General features: G+C 43.1%; 1 protein-coding gene and 1 long non-coding RNA gene across 4 annotated transcripts in view; one reads left to right on the top strand and one right to left on the bottom strand.

The window, feature by feature from the left end:
• Window positions 1–17,278, top strand: part of TGS1 (trimethylguanosine synthase 1) — a 57,788-nt gene extending 40,510 nt beyond the window's left edge. The window contains exons 13-16 of the transcript XR_006164737.1: window positions 717–1,678; window positions 2,229–2,305; window positions 2,683–2,817; window positions 16,977–17,278. The gene's annotated coding sequence lies outside the window, so the exon portion shown is untranslated. The remainder of the gene's footprint in view (window positions 1–716; window positions 1,679–2,228; window positions 2,306–2,682; window positions 2,818–16,976) is intronic.
• Window positions 8,159–18,581, bottom strand: LOC116961938. 3 transcript variants are annotated; one of them, XR_004407254.2, is made up of 4 exons: window positions 18,307–18,581; window positions 17,119–18,227; window positions 8,976–9,215; window positions 8,159–8,550 (listed from the first exon to the last, which is right to left on the bottom strand). It is a non-coding gene; the product is annotated as an uncharacterized LOC116961938 (long non-coding RNA). The 3 variants fall into 3 exon arrangements; XR_006164739.1 differs by lacking the exons at window positions 8,159–8,550; window positions 8,976–9,215 and having other exon boundaries at window positions 15,042–18,239; XR_006164738.1 differs by lacking the exons at window positions 8,159–8,550; window positions 8,976–9,215 and having other exon boundaries at window positions 15,042–18,227.
• Window positions 18,582–18,598: the final 17 nt, after the last annotated feature.

Here is an 18,598-nt window from a genome sequence, read left to right as displayed (position 1 = left end):
AGTTATGCCTCGCTTTGCATAACCCTGCAGACTTTTATAAAACAATATCTTCTATGTAAATGGTGTTGGGGTCCAAAGCTCTGAGTTGAAAGTCAAAAAAGAGCTCGGTGTCTGGCCAAGCTGTTGAGCTGCTCAAACTATTCTTCTGCCTCCCACCTTTTTTTCTGCCTGTCCCTGGGACGGGAACTGCCATTTCCTATCTGCTTCTCTATTGCATAGCACCAAAAAATTCTTTCTTATAAGCAAAAGACAGAGGTAGAAAGTTTACCCAGAAATAGCTGAGTGCTCAGTACCAAAAATAAGCATAGCATATAGAGATAGTTCTGTGTGCTTAGAGCCAGTCCTATCAACTCTCACAATCTTGTGAATGTCATGGGATCTGATATTTTCTTAGTTCTCCGCCTGATGGTAATCGAGAAACCACATGATAATCTTGACTTCATTAGCACAATTAAAAAATCACATGTAAATTTCTAGCTTTGTGGTTGCTGCAAAAATATGAAACAAGACAGCCTTAAATCTTGAAGGTAAATGAAGTCATCTGATGGTCATTCTGACCCTTTATTCACTCCTCCTAGGTTAACATGCCTAACGTTTCTCAGCTGCTTCTTAGACATGACCACACAAAAAATTGGTTCGTCATGAAAAATCCTGTAACAGTCTTTGCTCTCAACCCCAGTCAGCCACCTTTATGATTTTTTTTTTCTCCTTTACAGGTCCAAAAGTGTCTGCTGACAGTCAGCCTGCAGCAAAGTGCACTGGATATTCTCACAACTTACACATGGCTTGTTCTCTCTATAGCTTTAATAAAGGGCTCTTGCTCTTCTGCTTTCTTAAATGCTACGTGCTCAGGCTATTGCACCGGTAGTCAGTGGAAATAGGCTCCATTCCTGCAGGCTTCCCACATAACTTTGGGAAAGTCACCGTAGCAGTTCCTCCAATTTTTCTGGATATGAGGATAATCATATTTCCTTTCCTGGTCTGTTTTAGGCTGCAGATTCTTTTGGACATATCTTTTCTAAGCACATTTGTATACAGGGCCATACCAAACCACACTTTATAACCAATTTACTTCTTATGTCCCTTGTAGCAGGTTCTGGGATTCAGGTTTCCCTCCTCCCAGGCTAGTCCAGAGGAGATGTGACCACGGGAAGGAGCAGACACTGAGCGTCCCCACCGCTCTGCACAGGCCACACGCCGGCAATCTACAGCCTGGACACTCATAGCTGAGTAACCTTGCACTGGGTTCCATAAAGCATGAATTGGGAACAGCTTAAGGTTGTTAATGCTGCTGTGAATCGTGGCTAGCATGACTAACCATTCATGGACATTTTTTAATTAAAAAAAAAAAAATAATAAGGTTAACAAATTTCGTATATAATCCGTGTCAAAGAATATGCTCTGGGCAGGACTTTTTTTCCAGTGATCTGGATGATACTGTTCGCATTTTTGTAGCACAGCTTTCAGAGATGGGCAGGCACATTTTAGTCACGTGACTTTTTCTGGACTATGATAAGCTTTCAAAGACAGACTCGCTTTCCTTATTCTTTCCTTGAATTCTTATAGCTTTAAGATGTCGCCTTTAACCGTGTTCCAGAGTTTGAATGCTTGATATTTTCAGGAAGAAATGTGAGAAAGAAAGAAAAACATAATAGTTTCCGATCATCAAATATTTCGGGTGAGTCATTCGCCTGCATCTCTAGATAAATGCAACAGGACATCCTGTAACCATTGTGCAGTTTCTTTAACTTCTAGGTTTTTTTCCCTACAACATAAGTAGTGAATTAGGGAAGAAAGTGGCAGTGGAGTCCTGTCCAGGCACTCCTCTTCCCTTGGATACTTCTCCCACATCAGGAGAGGGAAGTCAGTTACCTCTTAGGGTGACTACCCACCTCGGTACTGAGATATATAGATGGATTCTGGTCTCCTTGCCAGTGGCAGGGAGTCCAAAGGCAAAGCCTTTTGAGGGAGGTTAGAGAAGCTGATGTTATTTTCCTGACCCTTTTGCTTCATGGAGGAGTTTCTAGCATCAGAGGGAGTGTGTAGCTATGAGTCTTCACTGGAGCTTTCCTGGAAAAGACCTGGAAGGGGGGGTTTCTGTGCCACCAGTCCTTTCTCTCACCCACAGTCTCGAAATTAATCTCCCCCCTTGCCAACTTTTTAGCTCTTCCATGCCAGTAGAATAATTTCTAAGAGATTTCTCTTCTTTCTTTTGGATGCTGTTAAAGGGATACAGCTGACCAGAATACCGGTAAGAGTGGCGTAACTGAAGTCAAACAAAACCTTCTTCCAGCTGCAGAAAACAGTAAGTCAGAACACAGTAATTGTGATCATAGAGTTGGCATATTTAAAGGTAACAGAGAAAGAAGGAAAAGTTGAAAAACTGATGAAAAAAAATGCTTTATTCTTTCTACTCTATCTTCAAGTACAAACAGAGTTATCAAAAGTCAATTTGATCTTACCCAAAGGCCTTGGAAAAAAAAAAAATCTGATGTCAGGTAGGTAAACATCTAGTCAGAAATCTTAGAATAAGACTCAGAGCCAGTTTGCATGTGTGTCTGTATACATACATAACCACCAAAAATTAAACAGACAGCTTTATGATGACAGACCAAGTGAAAGGGAATTAGGGGAGAGATAACAAATGAATAAAGCCTAACTTTCAGTAATAATTCCTGACAGAATTTCGGAGGCATGACTTCACATGAAATAACTGCAATCTCCTGAAATCCATCCTCCTCAAAATCTCTTTTCAAGACTTGTCCCTACTATGACACTTAGAAGCTGATGAAACTGGAATGGTCACGTGTTACTGAGGTACAGAGGATCTTATTTCATTTTTCATTACCTCTTATTATATATTCCCTTTACTTAGCATCGGGAAATGCCTTTCTGTGTTTACACAGTACATAGCAGAGTGGTCTTCAGTTGTGGTCATGGTTTCAAGAAACCTCATTAATAATTACCTGGAGCCAAATTTGTCAATAAGTAAGTCTCAAAAATTCATGACCTGACAGTAAAATGAGGAAAAGTCAGTGTTTAACTGCTATCATGCATGTTTAATTGTGGCACTGTTCCTCCTCTCGCTTCCATACACCCACAGCCTCAGGAGACAGAACAATAAAGCTGAGGCTCCTTGGGTTCGTTTCTATTTACATTAACGTTTTCTCCACGATGAGAAGTTCCCCGTATTTCTTTTACACACCTCCCATCTGCACTTCTCCCACTCCCTCATTCTTTGAGTCTTTTCCTGATCTAGTCACAGGCATACGGCAGCAGGCATTAGGTTCTTTATATTGGCAAACTTTTTTTTCCACTTTTCAATCACCGATTCTCCTGTACTCTTCTAGTGCCATCTATTTCACAACTGTTTTTGTCAACACAACATCTTCCATTCCCTATCTGCTTTCCACATCAGATTCATGCCTTAAGTCTAGACTGGGAAGTCTCTGGGGCAGGGACTGTCTCTAGGTTGACATGTATATATGTTTACTTATCCTCAAAAAGCCCCGGCTCCAAACCTCAAAGTCCTGTTACAGTAACGAATGCTGGTGTATGTGAAAAAACTTTAACCTATTAATTCCAGGAACCGCTCTAAACACTACTTTCAAGACTTGACCAAAAGGTAAAGGTTACTATCAATTTCTTCACAACCCTCCTAACCCTTGAGCTCTTCTTTCATCCAGTTTAAGGCTCTGCAGCCTCTGTTGAGGCTGTTCAGCACTAACAGTGTAGAGCCTTTTCTTTTTCTCCCTTTTAATTGTGATAGCCTTCCTGAATAATTTGCATTTTCCCTGCTTTTCTTCAAATATTACCTGAACCTTATCTTCCTCTTCTAATAGTTGTCACACTATTGTTTTCTAACACCTTTGATTTAGTTGGCTTAGTAAAACATGTTATGAAAAATACCACAGGAAATAAAGTGTTCTTTGTTCCACATGGTATTTTTATTTCTGTAATAGCTGGGAACTCTCTTTAGTTTACCCACTAACCTGCTTTCAGTGTTTGTTGTCGGTGATTGTGGTATCACTTTTCTATTACGTTCTCATCACCTAATCTGGTGTAATCACTGTAATCCTTTACCTGTGTTTGTACTCCAGAACACACCTAATACACCAGTTTAGGGTTGTACTTGTTTCCTTTATCTATGATGACTGACGCAGTTGAGCAAGTTCACAAAATAGTGAGTCCTTTCTGAGGAGTTAATTGAAGTTTTTCTAAATTGTCACAGAAAATAAATAGTGAAGCTAGGAAGGGAAAGAGGGTTTGTGTTATGCTGCTGTTAGTTTTTACATTTATCATTGTGTTTATTTATTTTTGTAAAGCCTGTTTCATAGAAACATAGAATGGGTTGGGTTGGAAGGGACCCTAAACATCACCTAGTCCCACCCCCCTGCCCCGGGCAGGGCCCCCTTTCCCCAGCCCAGGGTGCTCCCAGCCCCGTCCAACCTGGCCTTGAACCCTTCCAGGGAGGGGGCAGCCACAGCTGCTCTGGGCACCCTGGGCCAGCGCCTCAACACCCTCGCAGTGAAGAATTTGTTCCTCATACCTAATCTAAACCTACCCTCTTTCAGATACAGAAGTCCCTCCCCACCTCTCCTGTAGCCCCCTTTAAGCCCTGGGAGGCCACTATAAGGTCTCCCTGGAGCCTTCTCTTTTCGAGGCTGAATAACCCCAATTCTATCAGTCTATCCTCGTAAGGGAAGTGCTCCAGCCCCCCATCATCTTCATGGCCTCCTCTGGATCCACGCCAACAGGTCCGTGTCCTTCGTATGTTGGGAGCCCCAGCACTGCAGGTGGGGTCTCATGAGAGCGGAGCAGGGGGGGGAGAACCCCCTCCCTCGACCTGCTGGCCACACTTCTCTTGATGCAGCCCAGGGCACGGTTGGCTTTCTGGGCTCAGAGTGCACATTGCTGTCTCATGGTCAGTTCTCCATCTGCCAATATCCCCAAGCCCTTCTCCTCAGGGCTGCTCTCAATCCAGTCATTGCCCAGCCTGTGTTTGTGTTTGGGATTGCCCCAACCTTGTGCAGGACCTTGCACTTGGCCTTGTTGAACTTCCTGAGGTTTGCCCAGGCCCACGTCTCCAGCCTGTCCAGGTCCCTCTGGATGGCATCCCTGCCCTCCAGCGTGTCACTGCACCACACAGCTCGGTGTCATCGGTGAACTTGCTGAGGGTGCACTCAATCCCACTGGGCATGTCACCAACAGAGATGTTAAACAGCATGTAACCCATGTACTGGATAATGTCAAGAACCATAATACTCGCAAAACAGCCACAGCAGTGTGTTCAGAAGTGGCATGCTGGTTTTGACATGAGAGAGTGGGTAATTCTCCACCTGCTGTCCATACCTAGCCTACTTCACTCTAGCCAAAATGCAGCACTGTCAGACAATTGATGGATGGTCACCACTGTCCCCTTCCTTAAATACAGCACAGACCATCCTCAGGGTTCATGTCATTGTTTTCAGGCGATGCCAGAGAATGATAAGGAAACAATAATCTCCTTTCGCGGCTTGGTTTTGCCCCAGTCTCCTGGGTGTGGACAGTCCCAGTGACGGACCCTGTAGCTGCAGACCTGCAGGGAGGTGACGTGGTGTTGCCTCCCCGAAGTTGCGGTGTGTGCCTGCGGTTGCACGAGGCTCTGGCAGACGCTGCATGACTCCCTCCTCCGCACAGGCGTTTGGTCCTGGCTGCTGTATCCAGCCTGGGAGGGCTGCAGGCAGCTGCTGGCAGAGGTAGGTGCGCAGTGTGGCTGTCCTGTGCAGGTGCTTCTTGGCTGCCTTGAAGCCGAGGCTGGGTCAAACCCCCCTCCTCTGCATAGCCTTCCCTTCACCCACACAGCCAGCTGAACGAGAAGCATCAGACTGTCCTACAGATGTCTGTGCCTCACAAACATCTGCCTCTGCCTTTCTTTGCCTTCGCATCCTGACACAGTACAGTGTGGCAGACATACTCCCCCTCATGAGTGTGGCGCCCAAGAAATCGGTCCTGGGAACCTGGCTGAAGCTTCCCCCCCATAGCTGGGGGCTCTGACTTACTCCCAGACCTCATCACATTCACACAGTCCCCATCTGAGGGCCCACAAAGCCCTGGGAGCTCTTTGTCATCTCCCTCCTGCCACATGCCACCAAAGTGTGGCTGCTCGGTGGACAAGTCCTCTACACCACTGAGTCCCTCTTTGCTCTGTCTCATTCAACCTGACAGTTTCTTTGAGCAGTGGGAGTCCCATGGGACTCCTTCACAGAGATTTTCAGTGTTTCTCTTTTTAAAGAAGTAGCCCACGCTGGTTCCTGTTTAACTTTGTATTCTCCACTGCATAGATGAGGGGGAAGCCACAAGGTCAAATGTAAATGGGCTGTTTAGTCCTTGAAGACTTTATCTGCCATGCCTAAGGTATCTGTCTGGCCATCGACATTTCTAAGTGCTATCATTTAATATTTTTATCATTCTAAGCAGTTTCTATTCTGGGCTATTTATTTCAGGAAACATCAGCTTCTCTGTGTGCTTACAATTAGCAAGTAGTCTTAACCTTGCCCTGCATGCCGTAATAAGAATTTAATATCATTGTTGGTTGACAAAACCAGACTCTTGCCAAAGCTGCTATTCATAACTCACCTTTCAAGAAACAGTATACAACTGATTACAGCTACCACATAGTTCTCAAATATTCGCTACTTCGATTTTTGATTTAGTCTTTAAATGGAGCACAGAAATTTTGCTCTGGCAGGCAAGGTTAAACCTATGCAATTAATTAATAGCCTTTTTTTTTTTTTCATACATTTTTTCTTAGTGATATACTTGGATGAGAACAAATGTGTCTTGATACCTTTTTTATGATTTTTCATCAGGATTTTGCTATTCTTGTCATTATACTAAATTGGATGTTAAGGGCCATATTTCTAAACCTGGCTTTAAAGTATCAAACAGTGAAATAGCTGCACACAGTGTAAGACAGTGCAGTCCTATGCAAACACTGGACACAGCATGTGAATGCAATCTGTATGGGGGGGCTCAACCTCGTATGTGACAAGCTGGGTGTGACTCTCAAGTTTTCTTATTGTTCAATAGATTTCTTTCAGCTGTTACCTGCAGAGCAGGTGAGAGCTCAACTAACTTCTGACAGTTCAAAGACAACCAGGGACTGGAGAGCATGATGAAAAATCATGCAGAGTGGAAGGTGTGCACATGAATCAGAAGCATGATCTTGCTTTGGGGCCAGTGTTGCTGATGGCTGACCAGGTAGGGCAGAAGGCTTGAGTGGGGTGAGTTAAAGGGAAGATTATTTGAGAAGAAGGCCTTAGGAAAATGGAGATTAGCAGACCAAAGATATTTGAAGACAGAATCATCAAATAATTTATGCTAGAGTTCAACTTTCCACTCAAATCAGCACTAACTTCAAAGTTAGATGATGTTGCTGAGGGCCATGTCTAGTAGTTTTGAGTACCTCCAAGGATGGAGATCCTACAAGCTCTCTAGGCACTTGTTGCAGGTTTAACCACTCCCATGGAGAAAATATTTTTCCTTAGATTCATCTGGAATTTTTACTGCTGTTGCCTCTTGTCATTTCACTCTGCAGCTTCTTTTCCCTATAACACATCTTCAAGTAGCTGGAGACTGTGATTAAACCTTCACTAAGCCATCTCTTCTCCATGATGAATATAGGTCTCAGCTTTTCCTCATACATCATCTGATCCAGTTCTCTATTCATCTTTATGGCCCTCTGCTGAACCTACTCCAATCTGCAAATTGATCCCTGATGGAGAAGAGGTAAAAGATAATAGGATAGGAGAAAAGGTAGGAGACAAAAGAGAATGAGTAGGAAAACTTTTAAAAAATAAAGCCCAGAACTATTAGGATATGGCATGCAAAAGAAAATGGAAGGTATGAAGGCAAAAAAATAGCATGAGGAAAGTGGCCATGTAGTTCCAGCTGTGCCCTGTAATAGCTCTGTTACTAGAGCATCTCAAGAATTCAGCCCAAAAAGCTTTTATCTGAGTGAGCCGTTGTTCCACTGATTCATTTTAAAAGTTAGTGCTGATGTGGATTTCTTTAAAAAATGGCTTCCTAAAGATCTAATTAATTTTGCAGTAGTGTGCATAAATTATGGAGAGTATGAAATGGCAGGTTATTCACATAAGATAGTTACCCAGAAAAATGAGTGATACTGGTTTTTATATTAGACTTATTCTCTCACAAACATGGATGTCTAAGACAGACAACGCTGAGACACAGAGGCAGGGGGTGGCAGGTAGACATGCCCAGGCTCCGATTCCTTGATTTTCTTTATTACAGCAGGCATGGCCACGAGCTTGTTGTGCAGCCACATTCCCACTTGTTTTGAAGCGCCTTTATCTTCTGGAAGCTGCTCTCCAGTTTAGTGGCATAAGTCATCCGGCAGTTTTTGCTCAAAACAGACTTCAGGGTTATAGCTGTCACTAATAACAATTTCTTCAGATGAGATGGCTGTTGCTCACGGACCCCATCACCAGAGTTGGCAGACGTTGATTTGACACAAGCAGCTGCTCTGGAGGCCGGGTAACGCACTACCTGACAATGCAGTGCCTTCATTAATGTCACCGAGCAATGGGACAAGAGCTACCATGTTTTAAAATGTGTGCACATTTGCCTTTTGAGAGAAAACATTTGTGTAATTATCTACAAATCTAATCCAATATATGGTTTTAGGGATTGTCTGATAGTTTTTTCTTATTTAGTGTGTTACTTAGTCAAGCAGATCTTTTACATTTTCAGATATACCTGCGAATTATGAAGCATATAACTATCTCTGCTGTGGGTGTTTTTTTTTCCACTTTTAAAATCTTTTCACAACTAATCAATCTGCTTAATCATCTAAATAAAAGTCAACAGTTATCCAAAACTGAGATCTATACTGAAATAACTACATCATCAATAAAAAGCATTAAAAAATTTATAGAAAGAGTTATACTCATCAGAGCTCTATATACTCTTACCAAGTCTAAATGACAGATTGAAGAGGAAATCAGAACTCAGAGAAGTAGGAGAACATGCAGAGTCAGATAAGATCAGCTGTGTCCCATCTGAGCCCATTTAAGAGCCTGAAAGAGGTGGAATCCAGCTGAGATCTTTTGGTGATGGTTTCCAAGGTGCTGGGAGTACCTTAGCAGCTACACTTCTTCTGGGTGGTTCTGATACCCTCCACTCTCCTTGTAGCAACCTATTTGGTGGCCTTCCTGAAAGGTGAAAGACGTGGAAAAGACATATCAGCCTTTCAATTTCTCAGGCCTAAAATAATGTTTTTTTCTCTCTACTTTCACAAGCTTTATTTAGCACAAATCATAAGGTTGGAAAAACTGTCTCTACAGTAATTTAGGTAGTAGATTAGAATTAGATTAGAATCTACTGTGCATCACATATTTTAGCTAAGAACATTAGAGATTGGGTTCATTCAGTTTATCTCTGAGCCTGCACGTTTCGCAAGCACCCTCACAACTGCACTTGAAGAAATGCTGGTATACATATACACACAAATGGCAAATTAGCCACACTTATCATTAGGCAATACACATGCCTAATGTAAGGTATGCATTTCTGTGCATTGGGGGACTACACAGTGCACCTCTCTTTCTTTTTGTGAAGAAACTTGATTTACTTCTGAGTACCAGCTCACTTAAATTTAACACTTTATGAGCAAGAGGGCTGCCTTAGTGACAGCAGTGTGTGCATATGCGTGGAACCTCGTTGTGGGTTGTACTAATAACGTCCTGTTAGTAGTGTGAACTTTTTGACTTGTTCATAGAAGCTTTTTAATGAAATTTTATGTTACAGTACAGACCACAGAAAAAAAATGTCCACATGTTTGTCATTTTACTTCATATGGATGAAAATCACCTTAGTTAATCAGACATCTCTTAACATGCATGCCATCTACAAGATTAGCCTAATCCCCCCAGGGCTCAGTCTTAAATTGTTTTTGACATTTGAGTTGTATTTATAGTGGCACCCTTGCCTGTAAGGCTGTGGTCCAATACAACAGTAAAACTCATTTTAAATACTACTGGACCAAAATTGCAGTGGCCATCTAATACAAAGCACTGCCCTGGTATGTATAGTAGAAAGTTTTGATGAATCAAATTCATATTGATGAATTTTAAGCTGGCTTTGCTGTAGTATAAATTCAGTGGCTCTCTCACAGTTAGCGCCATACCAAGAGTCTGCTCCAATGCTCCCTTACCTCTGCCCTGCTCGTTCTATTCAAAGATAACAATACTTGGATGTCACCTGCAAGCTTGCAATCTTTCATGTGTTGACCTTCTCTAATGGGCATTCACCATCCAGGCTTCTTTGTCATAGAGCTCATCCTAGATTCCTACCTTGCATCAGATCTCTTCACCAGATCTTTTCCTTATCCCTTGCCTTTGCCTCAGTGTTCGCGTAACCAGTCTGCCAATATGGGGCTGCCACTGACTTACAGCCAAACTACCAAAAATCAATCCATAAATCTATGCAAGCCATACATATAGCTGGTGTTCCTCAGAAACCGTCCCTTACGCTGCACCACACAGCAGACCTTTGTGGGCAAAACATACCAAAATACAGTTCACCGTTTCCCACAGATACTTCAGTGGGGACATCAAAGGGACTTGGGAAAGTTAAGGGCAAAACACATGTCTCAGAAGTTCTGCAAGGTGGTTGGTTAGGGGCAACAGTGGAAAGGAAAGGATGGGTGAGATGGGTGCTCACAGGTTTACTGTCATTAGAGTGGTGGACCATATTCTGAGCAGGGACATAGACATACTTCTAGAGAAGAAAGGAGACACCGTGACAAAGAATCCCTTTGTTATACTTGAGGTCACTCACTTTAAGGTGGAGGACAAAACCGAGCACAAATACCTGCCCACATGGAAAAGACAGACAAGGAGAAATTAAATACTCTTGGTAGACAAAAGCCCCATCTATTCCCAAATGCTTCATTAAGGCCTTTTTAATTTTATTCTATTTTCCTGCATCCTCCTAGTACTTTTTAGGCATTCATTTTGGTCCCAAGTACTTTACTAACAAACTAACTAGTACGTGAGGAATGCTGCTCCCTAACTCTTGCATGCCCCTAAGTCTGTGTCCGAGGTTTCTGCCTTCGTTTGTCTCAGGCTTGTGCCATATGGTACCTCCCCGTTACCACCCAGAGTGTCCCTCTGACCCCCACCCCACCATACTTTGTGTCAGGTTGAATTGCATGTCATACTCCTGCAAGCCTTCCAGGTCTGTGATCCCAATATTGGTCTCTTATCCCCAGCAGTCCCCTCCCTTGGAAAGAGCCACTTGCCACATTATCAAGAGTTAGGCTTGTCTGTAAAAGTAGAAGAGGTTTCACCAGTGGACCAATCTGCCCTCACTGTCCTCTACCTTGTTGCAAACCCACTTATTTTCTGCCTCAAAGGCAGTAGCTCATACCATGCATCCTTCAGAAATGTGTATGCTTCCACTCATCCTAGGAAATCTCCTTTTCCCCAAATCTAACACTGACATAGATTGCCATCCCTCACTCACCCCAATCCAGTCCTTCATGGCTTAGGAGCAACCTATCCAAAGAATATGCACATAAAAGCTGCCAGTAGTTGAGCTGATCCAGGCAGGGCAGAAGCTGATGGTGTAGACCTTCAAATAACCTTTGGAAAAGTTAACGATCCACCTAGCTAATGAAAGGACAAGGATTACTTTTATTCACTTACTAAACCAGTTCTGGTGACTGTGGCAGAAAGCAGAACAGAAAGCACAGGGTGTGCACAACAGCCAGTAAGCTTGGAAGTTCTGTGGCAGTAAATGTGTGGATGTAAGAAAGAGGTGGTTGTGATGTTAAGAAAGAACAGACTCTGTCCTGGACTAAATAAAATATTCTAGGACATCCAAAGCGTGGAACTAGGTGACAAACGCAGCTGCTGTTGAGATCACAAATGCTCGCATAGACTCAAGAGTAGGGTGGTAGTGACCATAATGAACATCAGTAATTTCTACTCCCTCAGAATCTCCCGCCACCTCTGACTTGGCCTTCCTGACCCCTTCACATCCTATCCTGCACACCTCCACGCCTGTAATTTACTCAAGGCTCAGCAGCTGCCAACAAACAACTCCTAATAGAGCAAGCACTGCCTGCAGGAGACACTGGATGAGATTCTTGCTGCAACCCGATCCCAGACAAGAACTCAGGCAGTGCCCATCTTCCACATTTCAATTCAAGTGTGTCTGGAAATAGTTGCTGTGTTCAGTTTTGTTCAGGATTTCATTTTCTTTTTGGCTTTGTTTTTCAATTACTTCCTACTTTTCATTCGTTTCCAGCTGAGAGCGTTATTTGGGAGCTTTCACAGCAGGGCTGGATGGCATCAGAGATGTTAAGGGTTGAAATTTCAAACATTTCAAAGCCTGGGGCAAAGAGCTGCAGCGGATGGGATGGCGCAGCTGGGATTTCAAAGCCAGTAGGGCCTGGCTCCAGGAACGGGATACAAAGGGCTTCAGGGGGAAACAGAGACTGGGAACAGGAAAGTTAGAGAAAAGTTGATTTACTGCTCGTGTCTGACACAGTATGATTTCAAGTCACAGCAAACAGCTGTCAACCACTCAGCAGAAAACAATTAGTCGGGTTGTCCCTGACAATGTGACCCTCCCAGTTTTCACAGGAAATGCGTGAGCTGCAGCTGGTGGAGGGACTGGCTGTAGTTCCACTTGTTACACTCCTACCTCACCACTGTCTTCTCTTTTGGCTCCATGAGATTTTTGTGGAGGACACACCATGCAGGACAAGAGCCTGGTTCGGAAGGGCACTTCACTGGCCCTCCAGCACCTTTTTAGATATTTTGCACAGCCATTTGGAAGCCCTACCCTGAGGTGGTAACGCAAGAAGTTTGAACAACAGCTACATTGCTGCTAAATGCAAGAAATAAGCAGGCTCCTCCAGCGTGAGTGTGAGTCAGCAACTCCATTGCTCCAAACGGGCTCAGCAGCGGGTTTGCACTTGGCATGGCTGCACAGCATCAGATGGGCAGGAGATAGGAAAGATATGAGTGCCACGTGCCTTGCCAGGCCAGCCAGCTTGAGCTGACAGCAGTAAAGCAGCTGTAATGATCCATAGTGGATCTTCTCAGAATTCCTGCTGGTGGGAAGTTGTGTCAGGTCAGGAGACAGGGAATAAAGAGATCGCGCTGCCGTGTTGCCATTACAGGTGGCACAGCCTTCCAACACATCCTCGGTGTCCACAGACGGTGCAGACTGAGAACTTTATGGGTGGCAGGTGTCACCTCCTAACTCTCATGGGTAGCCGTCACCTTCCCAAGCCCAGGCTGATGGGTAATGCACCAGCAAAAGTTAGGTGTTTTCAGGTCTCATATAACTAAGGCAACCTTCTTCTTCTCAGTGGTACTCAGGTGATAACTGTCTTCTAGCCCAGGTAAGAGCTACTTCTCACAAACCCCATGCAACAAGGGTAATTGGCACCAAATGTTTTCATCAGTGCCACCAGCTCTGACTTCATTAACTCAACATCCACATGTGTTGCCTGATGCTCTGTGCTGTCCCAGAGGAAAATGAAAGCTGTGCTTTGGTACAGGGATGCCTCATACTGCTGTATGGCCGTGACCAGGGCTGGGGCTGCCTTCCTGCTGCTACTGCAGTGGTTCAAAAGCAGTTTGAGCGCTGCACTGCTCTTGCACAGCAGCAATGCTAATGATGGTCCAGTGCCTCTCCAGAAGGCAATGTTCTGCAGCAACTGGCTGATCTTGGAAAAAGAAAGCTACATTTCAACAGTAGCCCACTCTGGAAGCTGTCTCCAGAAACACCATGTTCCTTCTGAACTAATAATTCATGTGAGGACAGGCAAGGTGCAGGCTGGATGACCATCCAGGCTGGTGATAGTAGGCGTAATGCCTGGACCGCAAGGCAGTAAACAAACAAAAATATTACCACTGTGTAATATTGCTAATTTGAAGTGATCGTTCACCTGCTCCTGCATCAGCTCAAATCTGATCTCTCCGGTAATGAAATATTAGTGAACACAGAACTGTGTACTAAATTAAGCACAGATTAAACACATTATTTAATAGTGTGGGCAGCCTCTTCAGACCAGTAAGAATTTTTACAAATGGCCACAAATCTTTGAAAACAGAGGGCTCCTGGAACCACTTGCCAGCTCACCCTTATTGCCCACGTGAATGAGCTGTGAAGAACCCATCGGTCCAGCTGCTTTTCTTGGCTCTGTTAGTAAGATGATATTCATGAGAACCAAGACAAGCTTTTATCTGAGTTGTCATTTCTACAGAAAGGCGATCAGGATATTCTGTAGAGTGTACGTAGGCCACCAGCACAACCTAGCTCATCGCAACTGGTGCTAATTAGCTTCCAGTGTCAGACACATTTTGATTTACTAACTAGCAATTTTTCTGCTCACAGCCATGAAACAAGAGGAGATAAAATGGGAAAGATTCCTGTGTATAAAAAAGTGTAATGGCAGGTGAATAAAATATTTAAAAGTCAGCAAAGACACAGAAGAAGCAGCTTTTATTAACTTTCAGTACTAGAGTACCTCAAGGCAAGCACTTTTTCTATGGGCTGTATTATTATGGGTTGTTCACAGGAATTAGAAGTAACATGATGAAATGTAAAAGGATGAATTTAGAATTTATGGCCAGAAAATATCAGTGTAATAAAATGTAAGTGGCTGTGCATTAGGCAAACCACCATTTACAGGAAAGATGCCAGCTTTCCCTAATTTAACCTACTGAGAATGTGTAGTGTTTGTCTGAATGACAGTTCAAATAGAGGTTGAGTCAATATAGGCACCTGTGCATTATTCCCCACAGTGCTTTCAAATAATTTCCAAAATTTTAGGCATAAAATTAGTCAAGTTTATAAACTAATGTGTGATACATTTCAAATAATCACAATAGAATTACTATTAAAAATTGAGATTTTTTTTGTTTTGCTTTCATTTCTCTTTAGTGTCACAAAACTTATTTTCCCAGGCTCCAAACTGGAAACAAGAACAGGAACTGATGAATATCCACACATAAGAGTGCATTAACTTGTTGCTTCATACTTGAAAGCAACATTTATTTCCTATTTTATTTTTCTTTGAACAAACAAACAAAAGCAAACCATCTTTATCTCATGAACAGCACATTTCTTACAATAAAATTTGTAATTATTCTTCTTACGTAGGTCAGTATGTATTTCTCTACAGTCGTAGGTTACAATAAGAAACAAAACAATGCAAAACAAATGCCAAAACATACTGTTTTTATTTTCAGAGGTCTTTGTTTTGTTTTTTTTTTTTTTTTTTCTCCAACAACATTGTGTGAAGAATGACTGTGTGACTTGGAACTAATTTTTTTTAATCCACTCTTTGCTACTTGTTTAAAAATTGCTACAATATTACAAAGCAGGTTAACAATTTGGAATTTAACTACTTAATGATAATCCCTTGAGGAAGAAATAAAATACAGAAAAGCAATGCAAGCAGTGACCGCGTAAATGGAATTTCTAGAGAAAAGGCATCTTACTGTGTCCACAAATTAAGAACGAGTTTCCAAAACTCTGGCTCATTCAAAAAACCCCAGATGTCTCAATGTTTTAGCTTCACATGTATCTCCTCCCTCTTTCCCTGTTCTTCCATGAAGAATTTAAATCCTTGCAAACCTGGTTTTGGACAAAATGATCTTTTCCCTCCTTTTTTTTTTTTTTTTTTTTCTTTATTTGAATGAACCCAGGTGTTCCTTGGGATCTCTCTCAAATTACTGCTCTGGCTGTGTCACTTACGCTTTCATGACTAACCAGTATTATTCTATTACTGCTCTGGTCTGGGGTTCGAGCATACTGTAGAAAGTGCTCATTAATGAGGAGATTAAGGAATCTATAAAAACAGAGTGAAGCTTGCTGTCTGTTTTCGCTGTCCATGACAAGGTTTGATTTACTGCCCAGAGCCACTGTCCCCTACGGTTTGTGCCGCCTCATGCTCCCAAAAGCAAACCCAAACAGTGGTCAGCAGCCACCTGCACGGGCGTGCAGCTGGATTGGTCTGGGCTCTACCAGGCTACGTACAGACCAGTAAAAATGGTGCCCAAGGAAATATTGCTGGACATTCCTCTGAGTCTACTGACCAATTGCTGGATCGATCCCTGTCCCACGCCACTTATCACTCTCAAAAAATTCCCAGAGCTGATCTGGAAGTTATCCCGGGCCAGGGTGATCCCCATGTTCTGGATGCCGAGAGCATGGACACGGACTCGTACGGCGCCAGCTGGCCTCAGCACGGGAGTGCTGTCTCGCAGCCATGCTTAATTCAGCGGTAGAGACCCAGGCTGGGAGCCAAGCCAGCCCAAAGCGGAAAATCAATTGCCAAGCCTGAACGTTAGCTGGCTAACGGGAGACGCAGTCCTTCGTGCAAGGACTTCCACTTCAGCCACTGGCTTGAAGTTTCCTTCTTGTCCCGTCTTACACCACCCCCCAACTTTCTTGATCTATACACAAAGACATTTAAAACATGTGACTAACAGCAGACCTACAGATGTAGGGAGGCTGGAACCAGTTTTTTTTTCCTTTTGGTGAATATATAATGGGAGAGAGGAGTTCCTTCCCTGCTTATGCTTTCTAAGATAGATGTTATACATGTTACCCTTATCAGTGGGAACAAGGATGCATAAAACTGTGATTTATTTCAAATGATACTAACAACCTATCTTTCTTTTTTCCTCTTATAAAGCACAGTGTATTTATTTTACTCCAACCCTTCTTCACGTTAGTTCTTTCAGGGCAGAACTGATGAGTCTGTGCTATGCCTCTTCAATCTACTATTGCATAGCAGACTACTAATTCAGCACTTTTTTTTAAATTATTTTTCTGAAGTATTCACATTATAGGTAAGATCGTATTTTACTAGACTGCTAGACTCTATTATGCATTTATAAAAACTTTTTTTCTTTTTCTTTTTATTTTTACTAATGCTTTTGTAGGAGAAGGTGAATTTTAAGCCCAGCAGAACTACTGATAATGAAAAGAAGAAATAGGGAGGAAAGGAGGGAGGCTGCGACAGATGTGGGATCTGTGCACCATTTCTCCTCTCCAGGAAGAAAGATACAAGGTCAAGGTACTTACCCTATAGAGGAAAATAGAAACGTGGAGCACTAACAGTAAATTCCCTTGAGCATCTGTGACGGCACTTCCACACAGAAATAGCTCGTTTCATGTAAAGTTTTGGAATCCAAATTTCCAACCAAAAAAAAAAAAACACAAACCCAAGACAATAGAAATTAAATTAAATCATATCTTTCTTTTTCTGTATAAACTTTTCATAGAGGAAAGGGTTATTTTGTGTGAGGTTTCTTTTTTTTTTTTTTTTTTTTTTTTCTTCTTAGACACCTTTAAATAAATTGGGGGAAGGCAGAAAACATTTACCAACTTTTCATTAGTACAACTTGAAGGAATTCCTTACTGTCTCACTATACAACATTTTTAGAGGCTGGTCTTATTCTGAGTATCTACATGACATTATTTTAATCATTGATGATATAACTCAAAGAGGACAAGCAACTATTGCCCACTGCTTTTCAGAGCTCTGAAGATGCCCAGGGACATCTGGGACTGATTCAGAAATGTGACAGATTCCGGTCTGGCTGCTTCTGTGGACCGAGTCTTCTACCAGATCAAGGCAGTGGCCTGTGTGCTGGAGCCTCAGCCTCCAGAGAGGACTGCAGCACTGCTGGAGTGAGGCGACTGTCCCAGCTGCACATCACCACGACAGGCCTTTACAGCAGTGTCAGAGACCTGTAAATCCTCCTGACACGATTCAGGTCTTTTTCTTAAACCCATAGGGTGTGAGCTGCATGGAGCCTTTTCAGCTATTTGGCTGCCCTGCTAGAAGTCCTTGCCAGCTCCTCAGTCTGCTTTAACTCGCAGTTAGGCCTTATTGGTGGACTTCAGGACAAGGCACGGAGATACCTTGGAGCATCTTGTACCTAGCACCACTTTAACTCTTCCCCAAACTTGTTCCACTGTCTTCAATACTTTATATGGAAAGCTTAAATGCTTTTCTTTTGAAGTTCTGTCTTTGAAACCTTCAAGACCTGAACTCATCCAGGTGGTCTGGCAGTAACACATATGACACTTTGACTCCAGTTCTCGTAGAGCTTTTCAGCTTCATCCTGTGGGTGTTATGTCCACACATTCATATTTCCTGTTTTGCTGACCTATGAGATTTTATTTCACTTTTCAACAGACTAATAAATCATTCTTTAAAAAAAAAAAAAAAAAAAAAAAAAAAGAGAAAATAAAAGATAACCTTACTTGCTCTTTGTTTCCTTCGAACCCAGGCTCCAATTGACCTTAGAAGTTGCTATGGTTGAGATTTGGAGAAGTTCGTGGTGGTTTTTTAGGTTGGTGGTGGAACAGGACAGCCTTTCCCGTTTCGCCTCTCAGACTCCCCCGGTTTTACTGAGTTACCGCCTGTCACGGAGCCTAGCCCCCCTCACGGAGTTTGCCCTGGGGCACCGGGGCGCCCACTCCTCGCCGGCCGCAGCTCCGCCGGCCCTTGGGGCAGCCGGGCAGAGCCGTGACCCCCCCCCCCCCGGCCCTTCCA

Source organism: Tyto alba, unplaced genomic scaffold (genome assembly GCF_018691265.1).
Source record: "Tyto alba isolate M040663 unplaced genomic scaffold, T.alba_DEE_v4.0 Super-Scaffold_9, whole genome shotgun sequence".
NCBI classification, from domain to species: Eukaryota; Metazoa; Chordata; class Aves; order Strigiformes; family Tytonidae; genus Tyto; species Tyto alba.
Note: the sequence above shows the minus strand (reverse complement) of the source record. Positions and strands in the feature narration are given on the sequence as shown.